Raw genomic sequence first — 12,271 nt, forward strand, 5'->3', positions numbered from 1 at the left:
TCACAATAAAATGGACAATACAAGAGCATATGGTCAATACTTTCAATCTCCCCCAGGGCACATTTGCACACCCTGGCAGAGTATGGAATTTTCTTATATCTCCCATACAGAATAGCAGAAGGGAGAACATTAAAATGGGCTAACATAAATGCCCTCCAGAGATGAGGGACAGTAAGACAGGACAAGCAATAATTACAACTGTCCACAAGGAATTATTAGTTTTTTCCCCCCCTCTTGTCTGTAGTAAGTTCTAATGGTGGGATAACTGCAGTACAAATGGCTGAATGTAAACAGCAACCTGTCCTTGACGAAAAGCTAAGGCACTCCAAAGCAGTTTTCTAAATCCAAATATCGTTCTTCTGTTTGGGGGGGGGGGAACCATGAATATGAGACCACCCATACTGAGCTGGCCTTGGGGATTTAAGGGTCAAATCCATTTGATAAACAGTCTGAGATGTGCCTCTTCACTTCCCTCTCCTTTGACAGCGCCCATAAATACGTGTTCAGTCACAGTGCCAGTTGATCAGCGTGTCCAAATCCCCAGGCTAAAGAATTGGCACATACAGTATGCTAAATGTCAATATAAACAAACAGCTAAGGACAGCAAATTCCATTACAATGACAAAAACATCATCAATAGGGTTGTGTCAAATAACAGGAAGCGATGAAAGTCGCACGCTGGCAACTGCTGCCTTAATATGAGATTACCCACTAAGTCTGCCTTACAAGGAGGGGCCTACAAGGAATTCACAGGGCAGTGCGTATACTTTGCATATGTGGGGCCACAAATGCAGTCCATCATTGGCTAAGACATTTCAAGTAGGAGACATTTGCCTGAGAAGACAAGGGTTTTCTTTTCAGCACTTGCCTGCACGGCTATGTCTGTAGTGTATTTTAAACCATTCCTCCCCCCCCCCCCCAGAAGCCCACTTTCCAGACAGATATGACTAACCAGAATAGATCCGACAGAAAGGGATCTGGGAAAGGAGACATCAGAGCACACTTCGGGTAAAAAATGAGATGCTAGTTTCAAAACAGTAAGGCAAAGAACACCCAAAAGGGGGGAAATACCCCCAAGCACAGTTTCAGGTTGGGATAAAGCACAGAGGGGAAGGCAAGAGTCCTTCCGCCCCCTACATGGTAGTTCCCAGCTCAGTTGGGCTCTCTTTTATTTATAAACAGGCTTTCCCGCAGCTGCTGTGCAGATATAGGCAAAGAAAATCGAGTCTGGAAAAACTGGACTTGACTGTTAAAAAAAAATGTAACATCAGTTTTAGCTCTGAGTGACTTTGAAGGCTATCTGCCATAGTAGAACAATGTATGTTTTGAACTGGGGACTGAAGGCAGTAAGAGGTTGTTGGTTCGTAATAGGGCCAACTGAGGTTTGCAAACTCCACCAGGTAGGGAAATTCCTTGAGGTTTGGGGGTGGAGCCTGGGGGTGGTGGGGTTTGAAAAGGTGAGGATCCTCAGGGGCAGCATAATGCCATAGAGTCCACCCTCCAAAGCCTCCATTTTATCCAGGGAAACTGATCTATTTCATCTAGGGATCAGTTCTGATTCTAGGAGATCTCCAGGCCCCACCTGGAAGCTGGCATCCCTCCAGGTACTAGTTATAGGGACCAAATCTCCATTCTCCACTGTCTGCTACTTTGCTTCTAAGCACAATTCAAGCTGGTTATTATCTATATATATGGTCTGGGACCAGGGTATCTGAAGGATTCTGCTTTTCTCATATGAACCTGGCAACTGATTGAGGTATTCAGAGGCTCTGTTCTGAGTGTGCCGCCACTCTCAGAAGCTAGGTGAGTAGGGTTGCCAGGTGGGTGGTTTTGGCAGGCAATCGCCCGCCAATCCACCCGGCTGCTCCAGAGCAGGGATTGCATGTGATGCGATTATGTCACTTCTGGGTTTACCCCCAGAACTGCCCTTGTTTGAATGCTACAGTGGCCGCAGCAATGCAGTGCTTCTGGGGGTCAACCCAGAAGTGATTTAATCGCATCGATTACAGCTATGCGTCATCACCCCCTAAAACCTCCCACCAATGGAGATGGAGGACCTGGCAACCTTATAGGTGAATAAGCAAGAGATACACGGCCTTCTCAGCAATGACATCTAGGTTGCGGACCTCCCTCTTCACACAAGCTCACCAGGTGCCACATGTCAATACCGTTTAAATGTGACTTCCCCCTCCCTTCCAGGCCCTTTTTTATGTGGTGATTTTAAAAGAGTTTTAAAAATTTAAGTCCCTTTTCTTGCTTGAATTGTTTTATTTGTAGTCTTTTTAAACTGGTCTTGTTTTATTGTTTTACTGCTTTTGGTATGCTGTGTGCTGCTTTGCTGACATTCGTATGGAGAGATCACTGTAAACATTTTAAATAAATAAACTAAAGGCCTTGGGAAGGAAGCAGGAATACAGAACCTCTTCAACCTCATCTAATTCATTCGCATTGGCATCTTCTGTTATAGGAAGAAAAAAATCCCCCCAAACCTTCTGAAACCTTTTCTAGACATCACTGATGCATAAAATCTACTGTGTATTCCACAGGTTAATTTACATCTAGGGAAACATATATTTCCAGTTCCAGTTCCAAAGAGCGCCTGTGTGCAAATGAGCATTTAGGCGTAACTCAATTATAACTTTCGACATATCTTCAAAGTGACTGTTAAGTAGTAAACTACAGATAGAGTAACTGCCTTATCATTACCAGACAGCAGATAGATTAAGTGGTAGTTACGAGAGCATACAGGAAAGTGTGAAATCAATGGAGTAATCAAAGAAGATCTTATAGAAGAATATAAATCACAACTGAATAAAAAAAATGGATAAGTGTTTCTGTCTTTGCGTTTCCACACGGGTAGACTCTGTTTGCCTGGGGTTTTCAAAAACCTGCCAGTTAATTCTTTGAGGGGTAAGGCATTGTGTCTGGCCAAGAAGAAAAGTCTTCAAAAAATTGGAATGATTAAGAATTCAAGATAATCTGGGAGCACTAGAAAACATACATATTAGCTGGGATGGTGATCAGCCAAAGGTGAGAGTCCTTCTAAATGTGTGTGGCTTTCCCTTCCCTTACCCACTCAGTACTTGCAGCCAGTCCCCATGCATTTAGGATTAAGGAAGGGGCGCTTTCAGATCACAGGGCAGGGCTCCCACGCATCCTACTCTTACCTTAATAGTAATAATTGTGCATTACCCCTCAAGAAGGCTGCCGGCTGCCTGCATTCTCCTCCCCCCTTCCGAATCCAGCCATTCAAACCTTCCCATTTCATCTCCTCCGTCGCTTCACACAGGCCATGAATAAAATAACCCTGATGCAAACGAATCTACGGTAAACTTCCATGCAGCCAGCACAGCACAAAAATGCCCTGAGCCAAGAGGCTCTGCTAAGTCAAACCAGGGAGAACAGCCAAGTTTCCCCATTTCCTGCTTTTCATCAGATTTAAAATACACACAGATGCAAATACTGGCTGGGTGTCTGGTTTGCATCTAGCTAGGCAAAGAGCCTCACCGCGGCCCCTGGCTGTTACCCTCCAAAAACAATCGGAGCACAATTTCATATGAATACTTTAATTAATCAGCTACTGTTCGAAGGTCCTATACCTTTCCCCCCACTCCCGAATCGATGGGTTCAACAGGCATTTCCCTCTCTGTTTATGATATAATGTTGAGCAGCTCCACAGGCGAGGCAATTTATTAGCCTCCAAGTGCATTCATCATCTCCATCAATCCTCAAGCCACCACCAACCCTGGAGCAGCCCCGTCAAATCGAGTGCCAGCTATTCACAAAGTTTGGTGGTTAGAGGATCAGAGGCTTACTGTTTGAGAAATGGGTATTCTCATGGAGCTTAGCGCTATTTCACTGACTGTCATTCCTGGGCTTATTAATCACATGGATCCCTGCAGAATATGTCAGCGAGCAGCAAAAATATTTAAAGCTTAGGGAAGTCATAAAATAAACTGTGGTACCAGGAGGCAAAGTAGAAAAGAAAACAACAGCAATTTTTTCAGACGAGAGCCAAGCTGGATAGAAATGCTAGGTAGGTGAATTTATGGCATATACCAAACGCCACCCACATCATTTTAATCAAGTAAATGACAGCGTTCCTCTGGGCCCTTTCTTATACTACGCTGGTTGCATGGGAGCTTCTTCAGCCGAGTGTCTACCCATGAAGGGGTCTGGGCTGCACTGCTGTAGGGTTGTCAACCTCCAGGTGGGACCTGGGGATATCCCAGAGCTACAACTGATCTCCAGACTACATAGATCCGTTCTCCTGGAGGAAACAGTTGCCTTGGAGGGCGGACTGTACGGCATTATACCCTACTGTGGTCTTTCCCCTCCTCAGACCCTGCCTTCTCCAGGCTCCACCCTCTAAATCTCCAAGAATTTCTCAAGCCAAAGTTGACGACCCTATCTAACACTGGAGAAGGGCTTCCCCAGTTTCCAGGAGGGGTGACACTTTGGTATAGAGGTGCCACAGCACTATATATGACCCAGGGCATTGCAAGTTGCTCCAGTGGCACAGAAAGGAGCTGTGATGCAATGACTTCTATCCATGCCACCAGCATAACACACAAGTCCCTGTGTAATATTGCCAGAGAAGAGAGTACTCAATTCTGTGGAACGCTTATGGAACCAGCACCTTGAATTGGCCCCAGAAGCATACTGGGTGCCAATGTAGCTGAAGCAAGATTGGAATTATGTGGTCTGTACTACCCCCTCCAGTCCAAATTCTGGCTGCACCACTGTGCACCGATGGAAGCTTCCAGACACTGGCTTGGATTCATACTATAAAGCTTTGGAGGGATGCTTTGTTGTGGGCACTGTTTAACTGGCTCGTCCAGAAGTTACAGACACTAAAGTGGGTCGATGGGTGGTGGGCCTAACCGAGGTGAGCCACCACCAATGGTGAGAAGATTCATCCTTATCTTAGGCAAATTCTCCTGTTTAAGGTATGCTCAACCTATTACATTCATCTTCCTACAGATAACCATGAGAAAGCCAAATACCAAATCGTCTTCTTAAAACTATCCCCATTTCATCTCTTGCTGAGGAGCTAGAATCTAAGACTCAGATGAGAGAAATGCACATGTAAGCAGCATGTAAGCCCTGACCTGGATAGCCCAGGCTAGACTGATCTCATCAGATCTCAGAAACTAAGCAGGGTCAACCCTGGCTGGGAGACCTCCAAGGATTAGAGACCTCCAAGGAATACCAGGGTCATGACGCGGACTCAGTTGATGGCAAACTACCTCTGAACGTCTCTTGCCTTGAAAACCCCACCAGGGGTCACCATAAGTCAGCTGTGACTTGATGGCAAAAAAAAAATCACCAAGCAGAAAACATCAGCCAATTGGATTGACCTCCCCCTTCCTTTGCTCCAATTACAATCTGCAACAAGACATCATGGAAGCTGTAGAAGTGGACCATTCATCAGTGCATCCCATACTACTCACACGGAAGAATATGGCAGAAGAATAGATACAAGGGGAACCAGAAGTCCAAACATTTGGTTACATGCTTGATGGAGAAGCAAATTGAGGTCAAGTACCATTGGTTTGATTATGGCTGAATGTCTCTAAGAATGCCCTCCCTAAACAGAACTATATATCATTTCAATAGTAATTATGCTTTGTATGATAGAACCATATCCAGCATAGCATAGTCTGGACTTGGCTCAGGGAGCTTGGGTTCAAACACAAGCCATTATGTAAGCTGTGTGACCCTGGGACAATCACTCCCTCTTAACCTAACCATTCCTCACATAATTGTCATCAGGAAAAACGAGGCGAATACATCTATGCACACAATCCTGAGATTCTTGGAGGAAAGAGAAGTTATAAAAGTGAAAAATACATATTTAGCCACCCTAGCATTTTGTTTTAAACAGGTCATGGGGAAAATAGCTTTTTAGACATTCAATGTTGGCAACCCAACTGAGTATAAGAGGAGGTTGTGCTACTCATGAGCTTCCCGATATGAGCGAATGCCATTTTATGCAAGTGCAGCTTTGACACATGCAAACCAAATACCGGATTTTTCAGGGTATACATTTATATACAACAAAGTTGAAAAATATGTGCATTACCCTATTCATACAAAATGGTGACTGCATGAATCAGGAGTCTGCAGGTAGCGCACACTCCCGTTACTTGTGGTTGGATTACCAAATCTGAACATCTGAAATGAGCTCCTGTTTTGAAAATGTCAATTCAACTGGTTTGCTGGATCACTACCTGTGCTGTTAATGAAGATATCTAATCTTGCCACCTGTTCTTTATTGCAAGTACCAGTCACATTCTGACACAGGCAGATTTGTCACTTTCTTGAAGTCTCACAGTATGTTCTTTATTTTGGAATTCTTGAGATGGCAACCTTAACTGTATCCGCTCAATTCCCAGTGACTGAATGCTACACAGAATATCACAACAACCTGTATATCCTTCTATGAGACGGGAAGAGAGAACAAGAAGGAAAGAGGCACAAACAATACGGTTATTGTTATGTTCTGTAGTAGAGATAGAATTTAGCCAATGGAACATATGAAGGAAGAATGTATGTGTCTGGAAAAGCTCATGACTCTTGGCCAGCGTGTCAAATGCATTACCATATAAAGAATAACAGCACAGAGTAGGTACTGAGAAATATGCTGTTAGAAAAATATAAAGAGGGGGTAGCAGCGGGGGAACCCATTAATTTGATATGTCCAGAACTAAGCCCAACTTACAGTAATATTTACTTTTTGATTAATAAGTCTTTTATCGATACAATTCTTTTCACAAGCCAAAGGAGGGTTTTTTGGTCCAAGGATTGCAGTGTATTCCAGTATTGTTAAAATAGGCTCCATATTTCCTGTAATGACTTGAAAGCCAGGCTGATCCTTCAGTGTTCGTCTCTCAAATGTAATGGTTGCTTCCGAGGACTCTTTTGGGATTTGCTTTTAGACGGGAACACGTTTCTCACCAAAGGCAGCAGGGATGCAAAGCTTTATTCTGTATAGTTATCGAAGGATCAAGGATGCACTGGACGCTGCATTCATAAGCAGCGCTTTCTAGTACAAAGGGACCTTGGAGAAATAAACATTTCTGTCAGTCATGCCCTTCTGTTGTTCACTCGCTCAGGAAATTGCTGATGCTGGATCAATCAAATGCAGAAAGGAAGGAAAAGGCTGGGGAATATTTTTTTGCATGCAATCAATATGACCCGTTTAAGATTTTGTACTGTTAGCATTCTAAAGCGGAAAAGGAGCACAGTTCCATGTGACTCTCCTCACCGGTGTTGGAAGGCAGAGCTATTTTCCAGCTCCATGGTACACTGGACAAGGCCCAGTTTCTGCTCTCTCTTTTCTCCTTTGCAAATGTGCTTTTGTCATAGGAAGTTCAGTATTAACCAGAATTACCGAGATCAGAACCAAGTATTTTGCAACGGAGCTGATCTGTCATTTAAAGTGTTTTTTTGAGTAAGGTCTAGTTTGCTCAGCTAGCAAGTAGATTACCTCAACAACGTCTAAGGAACCTGAGCTGCTCAAATGAGAAGTCTTTAAAAGATTTCAGCGCTTTGGTTGTTTAAGAGGAAATTTGCTGAATCTGGACTGCCAGATGACACTCAAGATAAATTACAGCCAGGAGACCTTACAGGAACATAACCTTAGACTTACCACCAGACTTTTTTTCATTATTTTGTCAGCACACAGTCAAATATGAGCTTAAGTTTAAAACTGACAACATAAAAGTTATTAGGGGTGCACTATTCTTTGTCTGTGGGGATGTGGAATGATATGGCGTAGCCTGATCTCGTCAGATCTCAGAATCTAATCAAGGTCAGTAGTTGGATAGGAGACCATCATGAAATACTCCACAGAAGAAGGCAATGGAAAACCACCTCTGCTTCTCACTTATGTTGAAAACCTCTTGCTGGGTCCCAACAAGTTGGAGGTAACTTAATGGCATTTCCCTATGTATTCCTTGTCTATACATGTGCATGTGTGTGCGCTCACATATGTGTAATGCCATCTCTGGGTTGGGAAATACCTGGAGATTTTGGGGGTGGAGCCTGAGGAAGGTGGAGTTTGGGGAGGGGAGGGACTTCAATGCCATAGAGTCCAATTGCCAAAGCGGCCATTTTCTCCAGGTGAACTGATCTCTATCGGCTGGAGATCAGTTGTAATAGCAGGAGATCTCCAGCTAATACCTGGAGGTTGGCAACCCTAGTAATGGATATGCACTCCATACTGGTCCAATGCTTACCTCCAGAACTACAAAGGAAAGAAGGTGAATTGGAGAGAAGGTAGATGGTGGACCACTACTGAAGTGTTAAGAATTATGTAGGTGTGCTTCTCAACTTCAGTGCTGACTCTTGAACTTGTTGCCTTTCCACCCCTTTTTCTGCAGGCCTACATGTGTGTTCTGCTCCACAAGTTGACAAATGGGCAGAACGTTTCTGCTGCAGCAACTGGCAACGGCACATCAAAGAGTGAGCAAAGCCTGCCCAGCAAGCAGCACTAACTATAACTGGACACTTCCTGAGGTCAGACCTCAGCTATCCACTAGGGACAATGAACAATAAGCTACCACTCAGAGTTGTTCCGTAGGTAGGGCAAAGTGAAACTGAAGCAAGCAACCCGGGCTTTATGCTTTGGTTACCCCCAGTGCTTTGACCTCACAGTGGCATGTAGCAACTGGAAGGAGTCAAAGGCAACTGCCACACAGATGGGTCACCTGGCCAAAAGCAACATGGACCACAGGAACTGCTTCCCAAGAAAGAGGAAGGTGCAACATCACAATATGGCCAGGAAGGGTTGCCAGCTCCGTGCTGGGAAATACCTGGAGATTTTTGGGGGTCGGAGCCTGAGGAGGGCAGGGTTTGGGGACGGAAGGGACTTCATTGCCATAGAGCCCAATAGCCAAAGTCACCATTTCCTCCTGGTGAACTGATCTCTATTGGCTGGAGATCAGTTGTAATAGCAGGACATCTCCAGCTAGTATCTGGAGGTTGGCTACCCTATGACCAGGCATTGTGAAGGTGATGCCTGCCTCCTTCGCTGGATTCACACAGGGGAGGCTAAATAGAAACTGGGAAGTTGGAGCATACAGGAAGAAAGGGGGCAAGGATAAAAGGAGATGGGAAGTGACAATACAGAAGGAATACAGAAGACAAGGAGAGAACAGGCAGTCAGAATTTGCAAGTTAGGTCTGATCCAGCATCACTTTTCTTATATTCTTATGTTCTTAGGAGGAGGAGGAAAGGAAAAAGCACTAGTCCTGGAAACTGAGGAGAAGGACCCCTGTTTCCCATTACATGGGCGCAGAAAGGTCTAATGACACAAGGCAGGGGTAGGGTTGCCGTGCCTGGCGACCGGCTGGAGCTTTGGGAGCAGGGACATGAGGGTGTGTGTGTGTGTGTATGTTACCAAATTGTTTCTGGCAATTCCTAGAGCTACCCCACGTCACTTCCTGGTTTTCCCCAGAAGTGACATTGTGTAACAAGCAATACAACTTTGAAATATATTTTCCTGCTGCTGCTCAGAGCTGCAGCAGACAAGGAAGGCTGCCGGAAAGAGGCCTCCCACCATAGCAGGAGGCCTGGCAGCCCTAGACGGGGTGGCTGCCCAAAGAAGCTATTTGTGCTCGGCTTTTCCATGAGACAGAAAGGCACTGGAGCAGGGCGTGTCTAGCCCCAATATGTGACAGATAAGGGGTTAACCAGCAGCAGAGCCGACAGGCAAAGAGTGGGCAGAGCCAGAGAGCTGACACTCTGAGCTGGGAGAAAGCATTCGAAGTTTGGGACCCAGCCTGGTTAAGAGGGCTGTGATAGGATTCGAAGCATGGAACCGGCCTGAGAGGAGGCTGAGAAAGTAGTGGCAGCTTGAGCCCAGCCAGAGAGGGCTGTGTGAGACTCAGAGCTTGGTAGAATCTGTGAACCTGAGGGGTTCTGTGAAAGCCACACTTTCTCAGTTGACACACACAACCTGTGGGAGTGACAGGAGTGAGAACTGGGTTAGAGACTGAGGGCCCATTCTCCAGTCACAAGGGGAATTAGTCTCTGAGGTGGAGCTATTCCAGTAGCAGGAAGGTGTGGAGGATTACAGCCACTTAGGTGGGGTAGTCAGAGAGAGAGCTAGGCTGGGGACAGAGTTTGGAGAGTCTGAAGCTGAATGACAGACTGAGAGTCTGAACGTCTGAATAGTAGTTCTAAGGGACAGAACTAAAGCTGAAGCTGAATGGGTATAATAGTTCTGAGAGACAGAACTAAGCTTGAGAACTGAGAACTGAAGGAACTTGTGTGAAGGAAACATCTAAGCTATTTCTCTGAAGTAATCTTGCTTGTATCAATCTAACTCTGATGGTTCTTGTAGGTTATCCGGGCTGTGTAACCGTGGTCTTGGAATTTTCTTTCCTGACGTTTCGCCAGCAACTGTGGCAGGCATCTTCAGAGTAGTAACACTGAAGGACAGTGTCTCTTCAGTGTTACTACTCTGAAGATGCCTGCCACAGTTGCTGGCGAAACGTCAGGAAAGAAAATTCCAAGACCACGGTTACACAGCCCGGATAACCTACAAGAACCAATGAACTCTGACCGTGAAAGCCTTCGACAATAATCTAACTCTGAGTTTTTCCTCCAAAATTTCTGCCTTTTCTTACAAACCAATCTCTGTGAGTTCTCTTTAATAAACGTCCCTGTTTTCTCTGTTTAAGTTGAAAAGCCTCTTCTCTCCTATTTCTCACTGAGGTAAATACGGGTGTGGGACTGGAGGAGAAGAAGGAAAATAATTCTCCTCACAAATATACTCCGGCCAACGCCTTTTCCCCTCAGCATATACAGCCGGGCTAAGTGAGTGGGATATTGAAGTGGTTGGAAGGGGGGTGCGTCATAACATACATACAAATTTATCCCAGGCCCTGTAATCTCCTAGTGTCAGCTTTGCCTGAGGCCACTGTGAGGAAACCCAGACAACAACAGCATTTATCAATCAATCGGGGACATCCCTGCTATGACAGGCAGATCAGTCAGGGCTGGGTAAGCCAAGGACCATGGGGACAGTGGCCGGGCTACGCAACCAGCAGCCAGAATCTGGGGTACCAGCCAGAAAGTTACCCATTGGAAAGATGTGGCCTAACATGCCTTCTGCTGGGTGTTGGTGGATCATGGTGTCGGCAGCCCTAGGCAGGGAAAGGCGTACACCTAGTACGGTTGCCAACCTCCAGATACTGGAGGAGGAAAAAAGATACCTCTGTACAAATATCCAGGGGATAAGAAAATCAGTACAGGAGCAAATATTATTAGAAATCAACAAATTCTTATTGTGACTACACACATATATATTACAAAAATAGTCACGTTGACCATCAACATACAAGCGCAACATGCATCAGACACAAAAGGTGGGTAATAAATAGGGTGAGTACACTTCAGTCAATAATCTTTCTATGTTTCTTTTTCCACAGGAGCAGGTTTGTATGGACAAAATGATGTCAATGGACACAAGTTCATCAAGAGGATACTATCGTTTCGAAGTCTCAAAATTCAAATCTTCATCAGTCCTTCCTGCATATCACAACAAATACATCCAACAATTGCTATTTTCCTGCAGCACCATTAAAAATCAATAAATAAATATATAACAATTTTTTACTTAAAATAACAGAAGTCTCATAAATTCCTATGTTATCATCCATGTTGCACAATCCCCTTAGGGTAAGATTGCCCTCTGGTTCTAACCTCCAGATACTAGCTGGAGATCTCCTGCTATTACAGCTGATCTCCAGATGATAGAGATCAGTTCACCTGGAGAAAATGGCCGCTTTGGCAATTGGATTCTATACCATTGAAGTCCCTCCCCTCCCCAAACTCCCACCTCCTCAGGCTCCACCCCAAAAATCTCCCGCTGGTGGTGAAGAAGGGCCTGACCACCCTAGCACCTAGGCATGAGAGGGCCTGACTGGGATGGAAGGTGAGTGGGACCAGGGCTCTGGGGGAAAGGGCCAACTGCTGGGGTGAGCCTTGAAAGCTGTAATACAGCATGCTTGGAGGGGTGGCTGTTGGAAAAAGAAGGGATCACCACATTGTAACAGTGGCTGGTTGAGTGCAACCACAGTCCATTGGGGCCAATAAGGTTGTAACTGAGAAACTTACCCATGCCTGGAGCGATGACTTGTTAACCAGGCCTAAAGTCTAAGGCCAAAGTTATACTTGCAGGAGAATGAGGTGGAAGAATGCTGAAGTGTAGGGGGGAGTCTGTGGAGGAGTTGGGGATCATATGACATCTCAAATACAG

At 45.2% G+C, this 12,271-nt stretch overlaps 1 protein-coding gene across 1 annotated transcript in view; it reads right to left on the reverse strand.

Annotated features, from left to right (window-relative positions):
* The window catches only part of PRICKLE2 (prickle planar cell polarity protein 2), a 378,224-nt gene that overhangs the window by 122,501 nt on the left and 243,452 nt on the right, over window positions 1–12,271 (reverse strand). The gene's annotated exons all lie outside the window — the stretch shown is intronic.

Source organism: Euleptes europaea, chromosome 1 (genome assembly GCF_029931775.1).
Source record: "Euleptes europaea isolate rEulEur1 chromosome 1, rEulEur1.hap1, whole genome shotgun sequence".
In the NCBI taxonomy this organism is placed as follows: Eukaryota; Metazoa; Chordata; class Lepidosauria; order Squamata; family Sphaerodactylidae; genus Euleptes; species Euleptes europaea.